Source organism: Daktulosphaira vitifoliae, unplaced genomic scaffold (genome assembly GCF_025091365.1).
Source record: "Daktulosphaira vitifoliae isolate Bord-2020 unplaced genomic scaffold, ASM2509136v1 Scaffold_1, whole genome shotgun sequence".
Classification (NCBI taxonomy): Eukaryota; Metazoa; Arthropoda; class Insecta; order Hemiptera; family Phylloxeridae; genus Daktulosphaira; species Daktulosphaira vitifoliae.
The window spans coordinates 85,291,257-85,316,781 of NW_026099572.1; the positions used below are offsets into that span (position 1 = coordinate 85,291,257).

A 25,525-nucleotide genomic window follows, 5' to 3' on the forward strand; every position below is an offset into this window, starting at 1 on the left:
TCTACCAGAAAATAAATATTTATATATTTTTAATTTTATATAGAATAATAATTAAAGATCAATTGAACGTATACAGAAAAGATTAGATTTTTTAGAATAGATTTTTTTCGATATTATTAGAATTAAAAATATATAAGTATCAAAAATAAAAAGGTGTTAAAAATATCTATGTCAATATAAGTGAGTAGATTACGAAAAAATTGACTTTAAATTAATTTAGTGACTAAATGTTATCTCTGAAATATATACAATCAACATATGCAGTAGATAATCATAAAATTGTTGAGATATACAAATATTTTAGAAATTTCAGACGTTCATCATTGTAAATAAAAAAATAAACCTACATATTATGCTGAAATGTTATAAATGGAATAAAATATCTAATTTTCTATTTTAACTTTTTTTTTCTAAAACCAGGGTTCTATTCAAGCACTTGTAAAAATTTTGAAACGTACAAATAAATTAAGTGATCATGTAATATAATTTGATTTACAGGGTAAGTGAACGAATCTGTATAGGAATAAACTTTCATGCGAACACAAACTCTATCTTCTAAATCTGATTTTGTAAAATTACTAATCAGACAATTTCCAACTAATTAATAAAATTGATTATAAGGCACTATTAAGTTACCAGACTTAAAATTATCATTAACAGTATATGCTTTAAAATACAATAATAGGAAAAATTTATCTAATTGATTTGGATACTTAGCATAATTAATACATCTTTGACAAGTGAGTTTTTCTAAAAGTGTTTTATTAAATAGCCACATATATTAATAAAAGAACTTCTTTCAGGAAAATTTAAAAATCTGTAGTCAAAAGTAAAATTGATTAAATCTTTATGTGGCTCTTCAATATTAAAACCATTATTGGTTCTCTGGAACTAAATATTTCGTTGAAATCTTTGATAAAATTTAATCCATATAAATTTTAAAAATAATCAAAATGAAGGATTTTTTTAAATGTCCATCCATCAATTAAATTTTGTTTCATCAGAACCTGTGTACTAATTTATTATCATTATATTTCCAAATATATCAATCATTTTGTTTTGGTGTTCAACTTGGGCTTTGATATTTAGGAACATTTAAAGAAATAAAAATATATCATTTACTATATAATATTTTATAGAGGAAAGGTGTGATTGAGTCAGTAACACGGCAGTGTTTGATGCGCTCTGTCTCAGGTTTGTTAAAACTCTGATACGAGCGGTTTCATTAACCAAGCGAGAGATCAGTTTGGTAATTGGAGTCGCCATCTCTTTCCTCAGTGACGGACAAACTACCTCTCCAGTATCAATGGTTAATAAATTCCTCCTTTGGGAGAGGCCACTATGGCCCTTAATAGCCTTTAAAAAAGCGAAAAAATTATGTATATCATTTATGAAATCAATTGTGAATTGAGGATATAGAATTTTAGGAATTAAAGTTTTTGACATGTTAGTAGTAATATCCGAGGTACCAAAAACTTAAGTGACTTAATTCATCAATTTTTTTTTAAAGTACCAAAACAGATATGGACATGAATTAATTTAAGAGTTAATCAATGCTTAAATTCAGAATAACAATTATAAAATAAACTTTATGGTCTTTAATGACATTATTATTGCTAATTAAAAAATAATGTTTAAATAACATGTTCCAAGTTAATTTAATTAAATTGAGCTGAACGGAAACGTAAAAATTTGTTTTCTATTTACTTCAAATTATTAATTTAACATTATGAACATTTTGTGCCTTGTTTAGAAATAAAAACTTTAACATTAAGGTTAATATTTTACAGGCGACGAATTGGTACTAAAATAAGATATTTTAGTCAGTCATGGATTGTTTATTATAAATTATGACGATCAATAGATATATTTTTTGTGTTGTCAGTTAGTGTATTTATAAACTCACAACAATGTATCTTACTATCATTGATAATAGCAATGCTGCGTACCTGCTAATATCAATGTCATAAAAAATCAATTAGCTACCTGTATTTGTTATCCCTTGTGTATTATACATGTATATTAACTCAAAAATTTGAAACTTTAAATGTTTATATCTAATAAACAAATAAATTTATATTAAAAATTCAAATACCATTTACTATTAAATTAAAAACTCAAACATTTTATTAAATTAAAAATATGTCTTACCATTTAAAAAAAAAAAGTTGACACCCTTACTAGGCATCAGGGATGAACTTAAAAAGTATTACATAGTTAATAATTCAAGAATAATGTGTAACTAAAGATAACTAAAAAAATGTTTAAATATATTTATTCTGTAAGTGGGTTATGATAAAAAAATCACCCTGTATATATGACTAGATGTAGATTTCATTGAAATAGAGCAACTTACTAATTAATACATAAAAAACAAAATTATTAAAAAATATATGAATATAATATAATATGATATAATTGATTTCTATTGAAGTAACTCGATGAACACCCACTACTATTTAGAAACATTTTGGCCAAGTGTAAAGACCCACCTATTCATTAAAATATTTGGTATAATCAATCATTTTAACAACGCTTTGTTTTTGAAGTGCTGAATCTCGTTTGAGTATATAATTTGTCCTTTTCGCTTACACGATTCTTGTAACTAAAATACAGTTAATAATACCCAGATAACAATTTAACATTCTCAAAATACTATAAAAATATGGTAATCTAAATAAAAACATCGTAGAAATATTTCGCTACCCTCTCAATTTCTCTTAAAATAATTATTTTATTTTTTTTGGTTTTTGTTAGTTTTATATGTATTTCCAATCATCAATCGCAAAACATTTTTATGTTTACCCATCATATCTTATAACGGTGACAAATTAATTTTTTTAAGTAATATATATACGTTATATATATATAATATTTGCTTATAAAATAAAAAATGATCTAATTAAGAAAATTACTGATCGATAATAAGTTAATATCAACCAATCTAAAGTTATTATTAATAACTTTAGGACCAGTGCTTCGGAAGTTATTCACAATTTTTCAACTAGCAGAAGTAGAAGAGCGACCTAGAAATGACTAATAATAATAACATGATGATAGCAAAATCCTTTTATTTACCTCAAGTTTATATTTAAAATGAAAATATTTTTCAAAGTATTAGACCAAAAGTTGTTATTGTCCATTCATTTTCTTAATTAGGGCGTTATATATTTTATAAGCTAGTTAAATATGCATGTTGCTGTTTAAAAAAATTAATTTGATGCTCCTATAAGATATAAGGGATGGATTTAAAAAGTATTTTATAATTGATAGATGGAATTAGATATCTAACTAGAAAAAAAAAATGATATTTTAAGAGTAATTTAGTGACTAGCATCAAAAGAATCACACAGCATAATTATATTGAAATATTATAAATTTAATATTATTATAAAGTTATCAGAATAATCGAATAATACTATTAAAATTATATTTTCACATTGATAGGAAAATATTATATATGTAATTAATTATTACCAAATATTTTCATATAATCATTTTCAAAATATTTTACATATAATCTTTTAAGAATTCTTAAGTTAATGTATTTAATATTGAATTTTAAGGGAAATATTCTTAAAATAATTTTAAAATATTTTATGAATATTATTATAGATATATGTAAAAAGTATATTTACAATATTGCTTTGTACATATGTTTTACTTATATTATTATCATATTTACGAGGACCATTGAAAAAATGCAACCCAACTGTACCACCTATTAATATAAAACCATGTTTGCAGAGGAGTGAAGTGGAAGAGATTCCTCCCCTCCAAATCCCCTCTATTCTATATTCTGAAGTTTTCTGGACTCCCTATTAAATTCCTAAATATCCACTAAGCTTTTTTACCATTTTTAGATATAATGTCATTGTACCTTCAATGAATTCACTTATGTATTATAAATTTTTAAATATTACTATTTATCAAAATCTAATTTGTTGATATTATAGTACATTATAGTAATATTTCTAGATATTTATAATATTGTTTCTAAATTTTGGGGTTACTTTACTAGAACAGTATTATAATATACTAACTGCTATATTTAAGAAATATTTTAATATATTATCAGATCATAAGAATTTTGGCTAAATAATTTTTGGTAACGTTACTACAATATTCTTGAATCAGGTGAGAACTATCTTTAAATATTTCCACAATGTTTTCATTAAGATCTCCATACATATTCAGCATTTTTAGATATTTATATTAACCAAAAAATGTAGTCATTTACATATTTTACAATGAGATGTAAAAAGAAAAATGAGAAAAGGTATTTACAAAATTAAGTACTTTATATTATTTTACTTAACTTTCGTATTTTCACTTACTTTGAAAATAAACTTATTTTAAAAATAAACATAAGGTTATTAGTTTATTTACATTAACTTATGTATGTCATAATGAACGACAATACAGTATATTAATCAATTATCTAAGGAATAATATAACTTAAGTTAATTAATATTCACGGAATATAATCTGTTTAAATTTATACTGCAAACCAAGTACATTGGTTATGTTTATAATAATTGTACTCAGTGAGTTAAATTATTTGCTACACATATTGTATTACTTAATTTTCAAGCGAAATAAAATAACAACGTCTGTGGCTGTTTTGTCTTATATCTAAAAATTAGAATAGTAATTTAAATCAGTAAATTTATTTGGACATAACAAAGTAAAATAAATAATTTTTAATTAATTAATGGATTTTTATTATGTAAATTCTTTCAACATAAAACTTTTTTTTGTAAATTTAAAATAACAGGCTCAAAATACATTACAATTGTTGAGTATAGATATTTTTGTACATAGATTTTTGTTTCTTTGAATATTAAAATCGCATTCATAAAGAAGCATCTATTTTTATTATACTCCACACGTGAATGTATTCAGACGAAATTGTCTTTATTAAAGATTTTTATTCTTATATCCGAGCAGTCGTAAACAAATGTCAAAGCTTTTTAAATATCTAGTCACGTCTGATAAAAGCTTCCGTTATATTGAATGTTTTCCTCATACATATAAAAAATATTATACTTATATCACAGTTTTTATAAATGACAAATGCTCTTTGAAACCGAATCGACTCTAGTAATATAGTTTGGTCGTTTTTATTTATCGAATTTATATATATAGTTTTGATGTTGAAACTAAAGATAATAAAAATTCTTTATTCACCGGGCCATTTAATTTAGCAGCCTACAAATTTTTATAACTTATGCAGAGTTTCAACCTATTTTGAAAATATATTAAACGCCAAAGATTATGTATAACACTTTTCAAGAATTTACAGAAATATTTTATTTATATAAACAAATATTTTATAATTAATTATGCGCTAAAAAATTATTCAACGGTAATATTTATAATAATACAAATTGTATGTACTTAGATATTGACTATTCTATATTTTATTTAATTCTAAAAGTCGAAAATTAGAATCCTGCGTGTATAACTGCGTAAAGTATTGTATTTAAGTAGTCATCAGTGGTGTTACGCGATAAATGATATACACGGGTATACGCCATATACCCACTTTTTGGTGTTTTGTTCATTCTTTTTTTTTAAAATGTTGCTGTGATATTTTTACTGTCGTCATAGTCATGGTAATTTGATATATATCAGATGTTCAGGATACCTGTAATTAGGAACAATAACTACTCAAATTTTTGGATAAAATGAATGTTGCAGTAACTCACACTCGTAACAAATGTGTTTTTCCTCTAATCTAATCCCCAAGAGTAGAAGGCAACGGGAAACCACTGCACTTATCCCATCCATAGTAATATCAGTTGACCTTTGGGTATCTGGTATCCAACACCCAAAAACGGGTAAGAATTAAAAAAAATATATCCCCAAGTGATCATTATTGCATGTGTAGTATCAAAAATTTAAGTTTTATCTTAAATTATCTACGATAAAAGTTTTATAAAATTGTTTTATTAAAAGAGCAGCACTTCATTTGTTAATACTTAATTAGTAATACACTTAATTTGGATAAAAATTGTTTATTACGCTATTGTATTTAAAAATATGTATACATTATAATAGTAACATTTTGACATAAGAACAAGCGTATAATAAACTAGATCCATTCTTAAGCCAATAAGTGGTGATGGTAACGTTCATTAATATTTATGAGTCAAGTCATTTCTGTAGCGGCTGCCATAAGTTAGTGGTCTGTTTTTGGCTGAATGGCGCTACATTATCAGACCAATAAACGTTATTGGACGTTAACTGTCGGTGTAGTTTTTCTTTAAACAACAAAAACCGTTTAGATATTATTGCAAACTAAAATAAGAAAAAATCATGATTTCTATCCACTTCCAGAGCATTTTATATTCTTTGGAACGAGTGAATAGAGCAACCATTTTGTAAAACCACCATAACAATTTCTTAAATATACAAAATGTAATACTTATTTACCACCCAATAAAACTGTACCGCTGACGTTACTCGGATGCTTAAAGGATTTGGTGAAACTCTAAATATCCAATACATACTTTAACCTGCAAAGAAAAATAAAAGTGCATCGTCCTATTTTTAATAGTGATTTCAAATTGAGTATGAGGTAAGTTACTTAATAATTTTTAATAGATATCTCATGAGGTACTGCAAATAAACATAATATAACAACTAATTGATTAATACATTACCAATATATTCGAACCAAATAATAAAGGACCAATATGACTAATGCATCTGAGGCTCATACCATTTTCTATAAAATTTTTCTGGTGGAATATAAATATTTATTGAAGTTGTTTGATGAAAAATTGCTTTGTGATTTCAATCGAAGTTTAACGTAAAGGATGGCATCTGTTTTCAAGTGTAACGCCAGCAAGAATAAAATGATTATGCTGAAAGCTCAAATCTAGTAAAACGAATTTTTGAAATACCTACTCTAAGAAAAGTAATCGTAACTCAATTATTATACATATATATATATATTCAGAAACAAGATAGTTGATTAATTTTTTGGTCTTAGGTTTTAATTAGACAATCCTAGTACCGTGGATGCTCTAGCGTTATGATAATTTATCCCTTAAATATTTACACATTTATTAGAACTCATTTGTTGAATTAAACTATATAAATGTTAAAACTGTATGAAAATAACTATAATAATGATTAAATAATATATAACGCGTTTTTATAAAATAGATGCGTCGCAATAGATACTTTTGTTCAAAATAATATAATTTCATTCAACCACCGATCAGTCAGAATCTCTTAATATTATCAATAAATCTCTTTCACGACTAAAAGAACTACTGAGTATCTCATTCGTGCACATTATATTACATTAGATCGATTTTCTCAAGGGACTATCAATCGTAAGTCTATATTAAGAAAACTACATTGTAAAAGAAAAGAAATTATGCTTGTAGCACGTGACTGAATTATTACATATGTAATAATATAACTTTAAACACACCAGTGAATTTTCCATGTGTTCGTTAATTTCTTTAAAAACAAGAACCAGGCCTCTCGAGATTAAAAATATTGAGTTGTCTATTATATTGTCAACGTAATTGTTGTCTAAGTAATAACTTTTAGTTTATTTTAAACAGATATAAGTCCGAGATTGACACTCTTCTATGATCATAATCAAATTGAAAATTATTTTAGTTACGTTAAAAACAATTTTTCTTGATTTATTTATTAACAAAACGATAAAGTCATGCTGATAACAAAAGATGATTACCATACTGTGAGACAACTATCACGTGCACAATTGATACTTAATATTTTGTATTTATTTTGAAAGAAAATATACAGTTTATTAGAATTGACCCATGTTACTTTTTTCCCTATCACCTCTATTTGTGGGCTAGGTAATAGACTTCATCAAATAAATTTTGTCTAATAAATCTTTTATATTTTCAACATTAATACATCAATGTCGATTCAAACGTAAATTTATTCATACAATTATAAAGCGGTAATGATATTACTGAAATGTTCACTATAACATTTTAAATTTAAACTCAACGTCCTACAAAGACTGGAAATATTAAAAACCAAAACTTAAATAAAAAAAAAATTTGATTGTTTAGAATTGAAGTAATTTCATAATAAAATTATAATGAAAAACGATGAAATTCAAGGCGAACTATATTATTTTCAGAATGATGTTTTCTTTTCAAGGTATAGCCATAAAATGTTTGCTTTAAATGAAGTAATATAGAGTAAGAATAAAATCTAATATGATAACTCTAAATTAAGTCTAATTGATCTAAATATGGTTTAAATTTTAAAAGTACTACAACTAGAAAATATCTCTAGACAAAATAATGTCCTTTAATTTCTTTAAGACAAATATTTAAATAGCTTAATCGAAAGTTATTTATTAAAATTTTTAAAAATGAAAAACATATTAGTAGTAATTGACACTGTCCCGTGTCATAATATACTAAAAGCGCTATACTTAAAAGTAGAAAAAGATTAGCTCTGGAACACATAAAACTGAATTGAATTTTTTCTATCACCAATTAAAATAAATCTTTTTTTAATAGTTAATGCAATTACTCATTTTAAAAATGTAAGCTGTTCTTAGAAAAAATAAATAGTTGTACTTTTGTAGTGACTCAAAAAGAGAGCACCACTTGTAGTAACTCAAAAAAAAAAGAATTAAATAAAATAAATATAAAAAGGTGTTGAGTGCTTGTTTGAGCTACTACTCTATTGTATTAATTATATTATGACTCGGGGTATGAGACGAGGGTCTGTAAGAAAGATAGAAGATAATAGAAAAATAAAGTGATCTTTATTCTATTAATATGAGATTTATTGTGATTAATTGTTAATTCATTAATATCAATAATGTCACGAGTTTTGACGGTTATCAAAGACAGGTGGAATTGAGTCATCTCGTGTGCCTACCCAGAGTGGTTTGGTGGCTATACACATGAATCTCCAACCTAACTTCTGAAATAGACACGTATCAATGATATAACTCTGTACAAACATTATCAATTTTATTAAATTTACTTGGTATATTTATTATTATCGATGATCACTTGATTTTCCTGTATTCCTACTTAATCTATGTACTCATAAAATTTATTTCTAAACCTTATATATTTTTGGTGAAAATATTAGTTTCCTACCTTGATATTTCTAATGACACGTTGAAATAAATAAATATTGTGTTATTGTATAAATATAATTGTAGAGACGAGGGATCACTTCTCGCATATAATTCGTTATGAAAATGTGGACTGATCAAGCGTGGTGAATGATTCTATGAATAACTGACCGCATCTGAGCAAGTGAGAGCATTCTGACCACTATCAAAGTGACATCTAAGCCAGAATGCTCATTATTTTGGGCTTTTTATATTAATTTTGATGGTATTTCAAAGGCAAGAAGTGATCACCGACGCTACAATTATTTCTTTATGAATTGTAATTTATAACATTTTATAAATTACATTTTTATCAATAATGATCTACATTTCATAATGTACTATAAAATCTTACACATTATTTGTTAACTTATGTCTAACACATTACTATTACATATTGTTTATTATTTCCTGTTTGTTTTATATAATTAATATATGCTTTTTTCTACGAAATTTCATTAGTATATTTAATCATTTAAAAGGTATATACATATATATATTTTATTTTTATTGGTATACATATCATTTTGCGTCATTGATTAATTAATTTAAGTCTTAAATAATACATTATGACATTAATGATATACTGTGTATATCATGACACTATTATTGTAATTATTAAAAGAAAATTAGTGGTTTTTAGTGAATCTTCCTTTATTCCCAACAATTTTTTCTTATTATATATATATATATTTATAAATTTACCTCATAAAAGATAAATTTTATTTCAGTATCTTTTATTCAAAAATAACTTACAAGCTGACGCAACACGCGATTACTATCTAATATGTATTTTTCAGAAACTTTCATGATTTTTAAGTTAAAACTTTAGTTACAAAGTATATTTTATACTAAAGAGTTTATTGTAAGTTATTGTTTAATGATTTGTTTACAATGAAAATAATATTTATTTTTAAAATATTATTAGTATTTTTTAGTTTAGATATTTAGAAACGAAATGTTTATTAGAAATGTTAAAAAATAAAAAAAGAAAATTGCTAAAACTGGCTACTATTAAATTTTAAAAAAGAAAAAACACTTTTTATTATTAAAAAAAATAATGATAAAACATTTTATTTTAACGTAGTATATGAATGCATTTATTATAAAAAAAACTACAAAGAAATGTTTACTGTATCAAAGGTTATAGGAGTTGTCAAATAGATCTGTTCTATTCTGTATTGATAAAAGTATTTTCAAGCTGCTAAACTGGAGATTGATATATTATAATCCATTATATATAGAGAGATCTAAAAGGAAAGTCTTATAAAGCAGGGTAACCGATACAGCCGTTTCCGTTAAAAAAATATTATAGATGGAATGGGTAAATTGTTCTACCAGTTTTTGCTTAGTAAAACAAAGTTAAGCTAATCAATTTTCAAAAAAACCCAATAAACAAACCGGTATAATTGTGAATTGTAATTTTTTTACTTCTTTTTATCAATTACATACTCAATTTTAAAATTAATATATTTTATAGAATTTTGTTAAAATAAATAACTATTTGATATGTAAAAATGGCAATAATATTCCAATGATTTATAATTATATGAGTAAAATAATTAGGTATATTTACATGTAATCTTAAAAAAACATTAAGTTATCCATTATTATTTTTACAAATCTATATTTATAAAAAGTAGAAATATGTGATTTGAGTTATGAAATTTCTTTGTTTACAAAATTACAACAGTGCACTATTGTTAATAATTATTTACACTTATTAATTTTTCTTGATAACTTTAATAAAAGATTAAATGAAAGTAATAAATGATGTGCTTGTGGCTTAACTTAAGCTATAATAGATGACTTAGCCAAATGTTATGTTTGTGACTTTCAAGATCATAATAAACTTGCAGAATACATGTTATCTTCCAAGTTGGCTTAAACAGTTAACATTACAAAAAATTTACAGAAAACTTTAAGTAATCATTGACTCAATAGTATAAGTATAATAAATATTTTTTTATATTCACAGTTAATATGGTGGAAATATTATTTAGTGCTTGGTTTTACGTGTTATAAGATTTTTTTTATGTAAAAATATCTTTCTAATCAAATTTTAACGATAAATAATATGGCTAAATGTATCATTTATTTCTAATGCAATAATTCTTGGTGGTAAAATAATTCTACAAGAAAGTTCAACTAAATTTACTTGGCATGCATTTAGACTCTGAACTAAATTGAAGTACTCTCGTTAAAATGAAAATAATACATGTATTGATCAACAACCCAGGTAACAATTATGATGTATTAGTATTCTTCTAATACTAAAAATATAATTATACTAAAATATTATAAATTCAATGTTATAATATTATCAGAATAAATTACAATACATTTTAACTCTAGTTATCACTTAATAAACAAAATTTTTGTTTAAATATTTTGTCAGTAACAAAAATTGAAGCGCAACTATTTATTACTATTTTATAAAAATATATTTAATTTTTATGTAGTTTATATAGACATGAATGATTCTACAATTCCTCATTAAAAAAACAAATATTATAATCTTTATACAAACTGAATTTCAAGTAGCTATAAAATATTTCAAACTTAAATCATTAATATGTATCACAATAATTACAATTCAAATTAAAAAAAATTAATGTTTATTAAAATTCGAACTCATTAGTAACTTTACTGCTATTATATGCTATATCATTAATTTAGATAAAGCCATATTTAATGAAAAATCATTGGCAATAATATTCAGGTTGTCATTTCTTCGAAAATATTATAGTGTATAATGTACATATCATACATTTATGAGTTTTAGATGATAAATGACTTTGCTGAAAATGATAGTTTTTATATGATAAATGATCAGATAAGTTCTCTTTGTACTTAACTCATATGTATTTTAAAGAACTGTAAGGTTTCACATGTTCATAAATTTTTAAAAGTCGAATATTTTCTAGTTATTCAAAATTTAAATAAAAGATTTATCTTTAAGGTAACATTATTAAAATTCACATAATGCATCATTTAACTTCCAGTTTCTGAGTATTAGGTTATTAGACTGATTTTTAATCCTAATATATAAATGTGAACTTACATTTTTATGACAAATAAATTTACATACGCTGATTATATATATATAATATTATATATTATAAATACACTAATCAAAATGGTTTTTATAATTGATGCGTTGCACAGTAATCAGCAATTTGCTTTTTACTTTGATGTGAAGCTGAGAAGGTATTAATTTTACCATTATGTGTTTATATACATATATTATAATATATATGTATTTTTGTGTGTGTGTGTGTCTGTCACAACTTTTTTCAGTTCTTTCTGGACTGATTTTTTTCAACGATACGTCAAATAATCACAAATTATTTCCTCAAACATGGAACAATTTTCCCTCATTCCCTGTAATTGGTGGAAATTTCTCAAAAAATTACGATTATAAATATCGGTAAATTTCGTCTTTACTAAACTTTTTTTTCTTAAAACTGCTATACATATTTTTTTAAGTGAATGAATTAAAATAATTTGTTTATATAAATATCTTATGTTTTTGTCTTTCCTTTGGTATACATTTTTTGAAAATCTAAACTTTTATCTGCCCACAAGGGGTTTTAAAATAACAAGTTTTGCATAAAAATTTTACTTTTTCAACTTAAGTTTTAATAATGCTCTATAAATAATCCGAGTTTTAAGCATATTTTAAAATAAAGCTCATGCTACATACTGTAAGTTAAAATTTTCCCGACGTCTTATCTTCTATATATGAACAATCCCTGAAGTTAAAAAAAAATATTATTTTGTTGTAGAAATTCATCGTTATTCGTGTTGTTATAATTTTCTATATACATTAGGGTGGCGCAAAAAAATCGATCTTCGAGATGTTTATGAGATACCTCATAAATGTATTATATACATTAAAATAAACATTTTATGAAAATTTGAGGTTTAAAAAAAAAATTTATACTATACATTTTAATATGTTTTAGGTGAAACGGTATAATTTATAAGAATTGTGAAGATAAGTTCCCTATTTACCCCCTTTTTTATAAATAAAATTATAAAAATGATCTAAGTATCAGTGTTAAATATTTTGCAGCTTATAATGTCTATCCAACTATATGAATAATAAAAGCAAAGGGCTGTCTTTATTGAAAAAAATGTTCTACATATCAATGGCTTATAATAAATTAGGGCAATGAAATACAGGGCGATTCTTTTATGTTATTTTTATCATTACTTTACTAGTATTCCTCCACTTTATAGTTAAATGTGTTAATAACTATTGAAGTACATTATGAAATTTGTTTTCGATCAGTCATTTTCTTTATTATATATTTATATTTTATTAGCTAGTTAAATATGTATGTTGTCATTTAAAAAAACAAAGTTGTCACTCTTATATGGTATAAGGGATGAATGAAAAAAGAAACTTAATAGCTATAAATTAAGAAATAAAAATTAAAAATACCATAAAGAATTTCTTTATTATAATTATTATTTTAAGAGAAATCGAGTAGCTTTTATTTAAAAAAATCACTGTGCATAAAACAACTACTAATTTTTCCGTAAAAATTATAATACTAGATTTTTAAATATCAATTCCATATTAAATTTATTTACAATAATAAGTATTTATTCATATTTTATAATTATAAATCATAAAATTTGTAATCAGGTTATAAATAAGAAAATAGGAGTTCTTGTTGCCTTTGGAATATTTTTTCTAAAAATTAAATACTACAGATTTTGATTCTATCAATAGATAATCTAATTTTATAAGCCTTTATATTATGATTTATTTACTATATATATTCATCAAATTTACTATTCATCAATTACAAAAAAGAAAAATTTAAAAGAATCTTTTATGTTATTTTTATCATTACTTAGCTAGTCTTCCTCTTTTTTATATTTAAAAATGTTAATAAATATTGAGGTACATTTTCTTAATATAATTATTATTTTAAGATAAATTATATTAAAAAAATCACTCTGTATAAAACAACTAATTTCTCTGTAAAAATTTGTATATATCAATTTCATGTTAAATTTAATTGTTACAATAAATATTTATTTATGTATTATGCATATCAATTATTAAACTTGTAATCAGGTTATAAATAAATCAATAGAAGATTTTGTTGCTTTTGGAATAATTTAATAATTTCTTCTAAAAATTAAACACTACAGATTGGCTTCGAAGTATTTTATATGATAGTGAATTTAATCATTGTCAGATATTAATTATACATATCTCAACTATGTCACTTCCTACTATGTCTTGTCTTCACTGTGTAGGGTTTATTCATTTTAATTTATGTATTTTTATAATTTTAAAGTATAAGTATAATAATTTCAATAAACAAAAAAAAAAAATTTTGTGGAACATTAATGTGTTATTATCCTTAAAACATTATCTATAAATTAAAAATATATTTAGATGTATTTCAAAATTTAAAAATCTAAAAATTAAAAAAGGAGTTAGCTGACTTTATCGTGTAACACCTCAAGTAAAGTTCATTTTTTAAACATATAAACATAAATTTTTGATACTTATTTAGAATTTTCTTTTCGGCAACTGAACTCGAAAAATAAAAATAGGCCACTATGTTCAAGCAAAATTAAGATGTTGAGATTATAACACACAATTAGGTTTATTTGATAAATATATAATTATATGATTATTCTTGTTAACTAAAAATATTAATAATTTTTTTGTAAAATTATTAAAATTTCATGGTTTAGGGATAATCAAAGAAAAAAGTTAATTATAACTTTATGAGAGTTCATTCTATAGTTTTTGTAAAGAAATCTATACATGTTTGAGTGATCACTATTTCGAGGGTTTTCAATTATCATTGAATTTTATTTCAAATTCAAATTCTTAGATGTCCATCTAGGCATTAAAAAAAAATAATAATAAATGAAATTCGCACATTTATTTACATTTACCCCATTTGAATTTATAAGTTATGATAGGATTATTATTCAACATTGTAGTTTTTGGTTAAGCTAGAAATTACATTTAAATTTTAATGACAATAATAGTACTTGTTCAAAAATATAAAACTACGCTCATATATCTAAATTTATTTTCCAGTGAAATAAAAAACTTTTTTTTTCGAAGTATTGCAGTATTTATATTGAAAATATTTAGTCATAATGTGTTGCATATAAGCATTATTGTTGATATGTACAACATAAATATAAATTCTAATAACTAGGATAGCACTAAAGAGTGAACGTGCTTGAAATTTTCTGTTGAGTTTCATTTTGTATTTTAAAAGTACCTTTTCAATTTTCTACAAAGCTTAATTATATTTTTAATTTTTGCAGTTAAATAAAACGAATTGCTATCTAAATCAATCAGAGTTAAATTCAAAAAATGTCAAATCTTGAGGATTAACTTAGTGTAATAAAAGACTTTCTTTATTTTTAATTAACTTTTTTTAGATGTATACACTAAGTAATATAAATTACCGGAATAAAAATTAAAAAAACAAAAATACTTATATTATATTTGAGCTGTAATGTGGGAGTAATTGATCAAAAATATAATTTGTTTTAAATTACAGTTTAGAAATGAACAAATTAATTTTGATAGCAAAAATTTATGATATTAATTTATTGTATTTCAATTATGGACGTAATCGATAAATAAAACTCAAAATAAGCATAAAAAGTAAAAGGGGTTTTCATGAGTTAATAAATAATAATTAATAATAAAACTGATACAAAACTGAACGTTAAAAATGCTTATAATATTATAAAAATTATTTGTAATTTTTAGTAGATTAATGCTTGTATGTGGTTTCGATTGGATTTTCAATTTGTTAATTGTCATATTGTATAGTTAATGAAGCGTTTACAAGATGAACCGTATATATAAGAATAGTTCATCTATCATTTAGAAAATCTATTTTTTATTTAATTTATATGTTTACAAAGAAATCTATTAGTCTAAATATTCATTTTAATATAAAAGATTTTATGAAAATCTTATATAAGAAGCCTGATTTCATTTAACTATTCGGTTTTAATTTTTAAAGATATTATACGGATGTGTCTATATAGTTTGGTTATAGATATCAGATAGGTATATTAAAATAAATCACCTAAAACAAAAATCAGATTGCAAATGATTAAACATAATAATATTTTGTTAGGCCAAAGTTGCAACATTTAACGGTTAAGATTATTTATGGTGATTACATTTACACCCTAAAATGCATAAATTTTAATACTTTTCACTATTGCGTGCGTTTATATTATAATTAAATGACCCATAGCAATGTCTAATGTAATGTACGCTAATAAATGTCACGTAAGATAAAACCGTGATACAAAGAACATAACGAAGATCTGGGTCGCCGACTAATTTATTAGTTAAGATCTAAATATATTTTATTATGTTTACACAACTGAAACAATTAAAAAGAGTTTAAGCACTTATAAAAAAAGAAATTTCACTGATAAATTCAGAAATCTTATTAAGAAAAGATTTTGTGAATCAAATATACTATTAAAAAAACAATTAAAATAAAAGTTCTGAATTAAAATGTATCAAAAGACGTGGGTTTAGTCATAATATGCGACATTAGTTTTTTGTTATTGTAAGTTTTTAGAGATTCAGGGATCTGTGAAAATAACAATAGGTGTGTAAACACAACACACAGGCACATTAACATTTAAAATATTTAGTTGTTTGAGCACACATTTTGTCTAATGGTCAAGTGTATAAATATAAAAATGTAATAAATCAAAAACTTTTTACAAAACATAAAGCTAAACTTGACTTTTTAGTAATAAATCAAGTTAATTTTAAAAAAATTTACATTTTAAATTAATATTTTAACAGATAAAAATCAAATATTTACTTTGAAATTAAAAAAGTACTTTATTATAAGCAATTAATGATGTCACATATTTAATTTTAAACATCGCGTTATATGACTGGTAATTAATCGAAATACTTTCTTCTCAATATTATTTCACGCATAACACATTCAGTATTTATTGAGATATTATTTCTATTTTATATTTATAAAAAAAAATATTAAAAATAATAATTAACATCACATAATTTATATAATTAACCATAACTTACTGAAAAGTGTGATACTCTCAGAATAGAAACGTTTTATTTGAAACACGCAATAATTGGTAGTTTTGTTACTATGTTTTTTAACTTTATACTTAATGCGATTAACTTCAATATTGTAAATGCAAGTGAAATTACAAATTAGTTTTATTGAACAAATTTTTTTATACTCTAGTATTTTCGTTTTATTACTTTTGGTGGTACTTTATATTAACCTTAAGTTAAAAAGAAAAATTAAATATTAAGAGCATAGAATTAAAAAAAATAAAATATTATTCAATTTATTCAAGTATAACTTATTTTTATTTCTACAATTTCTAGTCAATAACTACAATTGGATGGAAGTTCATGCAAATTGACTAAGAATTTTTTTTATTGTATATTTTACTAAAACTCAGAGTTTAAACTAAAATTTTTATAAAAAATAACTTTTTCAAAGTAAATAATAAAAGTAGAACAATCACTGTAATCATGGCTGAATAAAACAGTCACCAAATAAAGTTTAGGAATATTTAAACATTTTTCCTTGTCTGCTTAAACTCTCTCTTTTAAAGCTAAAAGAGACAATATCATTTATTTGTATTTCGTTTTTTTGTCTCTGAATATATTTTCAAATAAAAACTCAATTTGTTCAAAAATTATGAAAATTTATTAAAGCATATTTTAATAAATTTAATTTTGTATCCGTGTATGTTGATACTATATGTTATTAACTGTTAATTAATTATCATTAGAAATCATGTAAGAATTTCACCAGGAATAATGACATAACTATTCAAAAAAAAAAATTTCACAGGAAAATTTCTATACTACTTAATGATAACATAAATTTTAACCAGACTATTTGGATACTATTGCACAAAAATTAATGGAACTTTTTTAGCTAAACATTTAGTTTACTTTATTTATGTCAGTGGTAGAATCATAAAAATGAAATATGTTGAGCTGTGTTATTGTAGAAAACGTAATAATATTGGTATCGTAAGTTAAACATTTAGAATGATTATTAAACAATGACCCACCCATATCTTTAAATAAAAATACAATTTTTTCTTTTCAAAAATTAATAGTATCCAACGTTTTATAATTTCCAGAAAACAATTTGGTCCTAACCTCTCTCATTCATTCTTAAAAAATTTTTAGTTTTAGTTTTTGTAACTAAAATGTTTATGTTTAACCAATTTATTATCAAGAAAAAGCTATCTAAAAAAATAACTTACTAATAACAACTTTCGGACTAACATTTTAAAAGATATTAGTATTTTTATAACATTGTAGATGAAGTAGTGCGGTTCAATTTAATAACTAAAGTTGATATTTTAAGGTGAAATAGAAGAGGATAGCACTAGATTTTTTTTGTAGATTACAGAACGTCAGATTCTATTAAATTCTAAATAGAAAAGAATTGTATTATATTTTTAATTAATTAACTTTATTAAATTAAATTATTAATTTAATATTAACAATTTTTTTCTATTTTAGTATTATACATAGTTCTATACTGAGTGATTTCTAAAGTATGCCTCATAAAATATTTAAGCTAATCATTATTTTATTTTTTTTAACAATAATGGTTTTTGTTGAGCTGCTTTAGACGAAAAATTAATTTTCTGCTATCAGTCCTTATAACTTAAACATGTATCAACTTTGAGTTTTCAAATGGCAACCACAATTATTTTTTTATATATTATGATCTTTAACGAGTTACTGCAGTTTACAGTTAAGAGGTAATCAGAAAAAGGCGTCATATTTTTAAAAGACAACATCTTTAATGGATCGTTTTGATAAATGCTACTAGTTCATAATATGATAGGTTGTACAGTTTATAGGATTTCTATGAACTAGTATTGTTTATCTTTATGTGATATGATAATACTGCCGTCTTTTAAAAATAAATAGGACTTGGGAATTATCCATTTCCAAAGACCAAAATAATGTTTCTCGCTACGCACCAAATGATTTTTCTAAACTTCTTTTTATCTATTTATTGAAGTTAATTACCTGGATGATGTTAGAAATAAATGGTATCAATATTCATATTATGATTTATAATGCAGTATTATAAATATAACATTATTAAACGTAACAAATAATTTTTATTGAGAAAAACTTTTTAAAAATTGTTATTAAAAATCTCATTTTGTATTATTTTTCTATTTATAACCTTAATACATAATAATGAAAATTCCAGTATAAATATAAATTATAACTAAGTTACATAAAAAGTGTAATACTTTTGTGTTTACAAAAATTCAGTTATCATCTGTTTAAGTTCATATGAAAAGATGTGGAAAAATATGTATTATAAAGAATACACAGTGATTATTGTAACATTAGGCACTCAGTTTTTCATAAAATAATATTTTTTTTGGCTTTTTTAGCTATATATGTATCTATATTTATCTTTTAAATATTTTTATGTACATCCCTTGCCTTTTATAAAGATACTAGCTTTAATTTTTAAATGTCTTCGCACATAAATAACTAGTTTATTAATAGAAAGTAATCTAATAAGAAAATGACTTGTTTGATAATAATTTTTTTACCAGTCTTTCAGAAGCTATTAAAATGTTTATACTTAGGGAGGGAGCAAAGTGTAGCTGAGAAATGACTAGTGATCAAAATATAAAATCAGAACCTGTGATTAACCTCTATATACTACAATAAATTTTTAATAACTAATACATAATTATTTATGTATTTTGTTATTTGTTAAAACGAAATTGACTACTTTATAAAGTATAATGGCTGGAGTGTCATTTTAGATTATACTATTCTGTGGCAAACTATTGATTAGCCCTCATCATTTCATCGCTTCGCTTGCGATTTATATCCTATAATAAAGACATGTAATTCATTAAAAGTCATTAAAACAAAAAATCTCATTATATAATATAATATTTTCTTGACTAAAATTTGAATTTTTACTATGTTTCATTGATTACAGTTAGATGATTCGGTAGGCTCAGTCTAATATGAGTGTAGGTCAAACGGCCCTTATATGTTCAAATATTCAGACTGGACCAAATGTCAAATTTCTTCACCCTAAATGACGTTCCTGTATAAGAGTAAACATAAAAAATACTCCATTAGAGAAAAATAAAGATGCATATGTAACAAACAAAAGCCAAAAAAAAAATTAAGTATTTTAAGAAAAATTGAGTAGCCAGCATTAAAATAAACAACTTCTATAACACATCATCATTTTTTTTATTGAAAACATTGGATTGGGGCTATCACCTCTTCACCACCTCTCCTAAGAGACGTGCTATTGTCTAATTCAATGTTATATTATAATTATATTAATATCATAAAATCTAAAATTTAATGTTCAAATCAATTACACAAGATTGTATCTTTCTAACAAATGTTGTTATTAGACTTTTTAATGTGGTTGCAATTTTCAATATATAAACCCTGTGAAAAAAAAACTTACAATTAAAAATATTCTAATAAGAAAAGGAGATTTAATAGTTTTAAATACCATATTTTTAAATACAGTTTATGGTTCGGTTAGTTGATTTATTTTCGTTTTGAAGTTTTTAAGTTATTCTTTGCATTACAACTGATGAAAAGTCTTTTTAAAATTTATCATTTCATTATGAAATGTTAATATTTAATGCAATAAATTTGTCTACGTTTTCTACGAAAACACTAAAAAAGATTTCTAATAGTTTTAAAAGTCTAAAGTTACGTCTCATTACCCCTCGAAATTTAATGGTGAATGATACTCATTTTAGTAAATTAACAAAGATTTGCACTATTGAAAACTTAACCAGATTTTTTTTAATTCTTATTTTATGATACAATATATGAATTTTTTTTCATAACTATAGAATTAAAATTATTGTGATAAACAATTAAATTAACAAAAAAGTGTTTTAAGCTTCATATATTTCTTGCTCAATAGTGTTTATATGGAAGTATAAAAAAAACTGAAAAATTTTAGTTTTAATTAATGGAATTTATGAAAATTTTCACTTAGAGGTTATGATTTTATTGTTCTTTTGAAGCTACGTTATTTAGTAATAAGGTCAAAAATTTATATTTTAACTTTGAAATAATTGTTTATTTTATGTTTAATAATTTCTATACATTAATTTCGAGAGAAAAAATTGTTTAGTCTTATATTTTAAAAGTGAATCAATTTTAATTTAAAATATTTACAGATATATCTATGTTGTTATGAAGATACGGATATATCTGTAAATAATAAAATAATCCTTGAAGGCTTAATACATTCATATGAATCATTTTTGTCTCATGTTTTATATTATAATTGTTATGTAACAAAATAAAGCAATGTTTTAGTAAGATTAATGACTTTAAAGTTTCATTTTTTAGGTTAATTTATAAGACATGAATTGATATTATTGGAAAATTTTGAAGCATTGTATACTAAAAAGACTGCATAATTTATTTCGAAGATAATATTTTAATAATTTATACCAGAATTTAGCATCCAAGCCCATTTACTGCTTTATAATAAGTATTTAAATGATCCATAAATAGTAGTAAGTGCTAATTGACCGGAACATGCAAGTTGTTCATTATTCGTAATAGTCATTTAATTTCTCAACATTATAAAGCACAAATAATAATTACTAATATCCAATTCCATTACTATGTAAAATTTCTGTAGTTGAAGCAGCTTTACAATTATATTATTTATTGAAAAAATATTTTTATAAGATTTTGAAGTATTCCAACCAGATTAAAGTTGCTGCAGTATTATGATAACATAACGCTATAATTTATTTATTTTTTTATACTCGTAGTAAGTATCAAGGGTAATCATGTGTAGAAATTTAGCATAGTAAGTAGATAATTTTTTATCGTAAAGTTAAACTAAATCTTTATTTACTAAGAATTTATTTCACAATATAAACCACTTTTGATTGTCAGAAAGATAATAGATGATTTTTGGAAATGACTAACAAATTATAATTTGTCAGTCATTTTAAGGTTTTTGCTGTATACAGTAAAATCCTAAACTTTGAAAAGGTAAATGTTTTTTTAAAATTAGTAATATTATAAAAGAATTAGTTGTGTATATATAATGTTATATATACAATTTCTTATACAATATTATGACACACAAAAAAGTTAATAATAAATAAGGCGCTAAAAAGTAATTATAAGCGAATATTAGGCTGATAGTCCTCTTAGCTCATGACATTTTTGTACATAGTTTTAATTTAATTTTATACTTTTTCGCTAATAAAAAACTTATGATCAATTATATATACATCAAGTTAAATTCAAAAAAGAAAAAAAATGTAATCAAATTTGGATATGTAATATTTGATATGATGTTTAGTTGATTTCTTAAAATTTTAAATCAAAATAAAATTTTGAAAATTTTGATAGGCTGGTCAAACTTTTTTTTCTTCATATATTCTTGAATTTAAACAAGAAACTTGTTTCAAAATGTTATAGAATAGTATTATTGTATTGGGTTATTTTTTCTTTTAAAGTTACTTCTAAAACAAAGCTTTTTATAAAGTTATTTGTTGTCCAGAATGTGTATATACACTTATATATATATATATATTAAACTTAAGGCATTACACATGTGTACAGTTATATTATTTATAACGACAGAATATTTGTTGAAAGTTCTTTTAACGTAAAAGTGATGGTTTTCTATAGTACATATAACTATATGTAGTTCTTGTACTGAGTAGTCACAGCCATAATATTGTGATTGTGGGTGGTTCAGGTCTAAAAATCTGTAACCTAGTCAAGATCATGTTGTAAATTATATCTAGAATGACACAGGTTCTTCAAACACTGTTCCGTCCGGCAATAACTCTACCAGCTAATTCACCTCCCACCTACAGATTTATATGGTCGCTACATCTTTTCTCTCACTTCCTTCCGCTGATATCAGAATGAATGAGTGTACTATATACCACACGTAGACTACTTTTATGGTGACCCAATGTTGAAAAAAAGAACAAAAAATATGTACTACATTTTAAGTTATTCGCAATGACTTTGTGTAAAAAAAGGACACAGAAATTTTAAAAATCTTAAAAAACAACACTCAAAATTCCTTGATGTTCCGAAAAATAAATTATTATACATAATTTATGAAATTTATTAAATAATTTGAATATTAGTAAAAATTCGATAAATTACTATTTAAAAATTGACATACATTTTTCATTGAATTATTTTTTGTGTGTAAATGAAAACTCAAAGTAATTTTTTTTTAATTAAAAACTCCAATATGATTTACTTATCATTATAAAAACATATTTTAAAAGCGAAATTAATTGTACTGAGCATATTCAGCTAAATAAATAGTGAGTGTTTTTAATTAAATTTATCACCTAAAAATAACAATAAATGTTATTTTATTCAGAGTAAAGTTTTCATTATATAACTTAAGAAGCAGTGACATTTTGAATTATTATGACGGTTTTATGATTATTTTAAAACAGTCACAGTTTACATTATACAATGTTTTGGAAATATTCGTTTATAATTTAAATTTTAAATTTATTTTTAAGTATATTCATAACTATACCAAATTTTAAAATATTAATTGACAAAGAGAATCCAATTTATTTCAATGAAAAACCTTATTAATTGATAATTTCTACAGAACTAATTTCAATATAGTATGATTAACAATTTATAATTAGGTTTAATATATTCTAGTTTTTTAGTTAAGTATAATATACTTTACTTTATATATTATAAAAGATTTTGCAACTATTAGGTGTAATTATATATTTTTTTCGTTGAAAAAAATTTGTCTTAGAAACAAAAAAAAAAATGATTAATAAATATTTTTATAGTAATTAATATGTTATAATACTTATTCAGAAGTATAATGCAATTTAGTAGGCAAGATTACTTTGTATAATAATGAAAAACATTTTATATTCTTTTAGTAGATTGATGAATAGGAGATCCTAAATTTATTAATCAAATTGTTTAGTAAATCAAAAAAAAGGTGCATGGGGAAAGTTTGATTCACTGCAATAGAAAAAGAAGTCAAATAATATAATACCCCTCCTATCAAGATGAGGGTTCAAAGAAGAGAAAAAAAAATTAAAATAAGATAGATATATGAACTCTTTAGGTGATATTGTTTCATGTGCAGTGGAAACGTTTTTGAAATCTACCCATTGTGTAATACAAGTTATTTTATACAGTAAAATTTGACGCCACTGTTGTCAAAGAGTTTGTTTTACTTGTCCAATGTTTATAAGTTCACTGTTTGCATTTTAAACAAATTATTAATGGCTAGAAAATTATATTTCACTACAAAAAAATCTAAAATAACTGAAAAATCTTCAATAATAATGTTTTTCAAGTATAAAATAAAATTTATATTACTTAATTTTGACATTGAAAATGTCCATTATCATTTAAATATCTATTAAACAATAATTAACTTATGATGTTATCATAAGATGGGAGATTAGTTATTACTAAAAATAATTCTTCGTGATACCATTGGATAGATAGCTAAGAAAAGTCAGTAGTAAAAACGATATGTAGGCACTCTTATAAGCTTGAATATTGGTAATGTTTTAACTATTAAAAACAAAATGGATTAGACTGAGATAGAAATGCTCAAAATAGAAACTGATACTTGATTCAACAAAATAATTATCTATCGAAGTTTTAAGAAAACCAAAGGCTGAATTAATAATGATTTGAATAGGATTAAGACATTCTTACTATAGAGAGTCACAATAGATAATAGAGATAAATGGAGAAAGGTTATTTTTAAAACATTATTTTGATCACTTTTAACAAAGAACCAAGAAATAAATAATACATTAAATGTATAATCCATAAAATATAGGATTATGATATTACCATAAAAATATCAAATAGAACGTAGAACTAAGAACATTTTTACTTGAGAAAATAAATTAGAATTTTACTGAAGTTTTGTAATATTTACAATAAAAATCTTTTTGATAACTTATATGATCTTCATATTATAATAATATTTTTACTATAGTATTAAAAAAAGATAACTGTTTCTACAAAAATAAAAACTATTTATACTTTATTATTAGAAGTATTCATAGGTAAAATAATTTTATTTTCCCTTTTTTTATAGAAAATTAAAAAACCAATGTTAAATTAAAATAAAAAAAGCCCCAGATAACAATTCCAAAGTATTAATATCATTATAATATACAAATATAAATAAATTGAAATATAATTAATTTAGTATTGTTATAGCGTTATTAGAATGATTTAATAATTTTCATTGAGATTATGTTTTAACAATAGTATGAAATATGAAATATATATAATCTTTTAAT

The 25,525-nt window shown here is 23.1% G+C and overlaps 1 protein-coding gene across 2 annotated transcripts in view; it reads left to right on the plus strand.

The window, feature by feature from the left end:
- The window catches only part of LOC126894548 (FMRFamide receptor), an 80,968-nt gene that overhangs the window by 18,014 nt on the left and 37,429 nt on the right, over positions 1 to 25,525 (plus strand). Inside the window, exon 1 of one of the 2 annotated variants that reach the window (XM_050665636.1) lies at positions 11,167 to 11,381. The exons of the other annotated variant lie outside the window; for it this stretch is intronic. The gene's annotated coding sequence lies outside the window, so the exon portion shown is untranslated. Of the gene's footprint in view, positions 1 to 11,166; positions 11,382 to 25,525 lie in introns of those variants that run through there. 2 annotated transcript variants of the gene reach the window in all.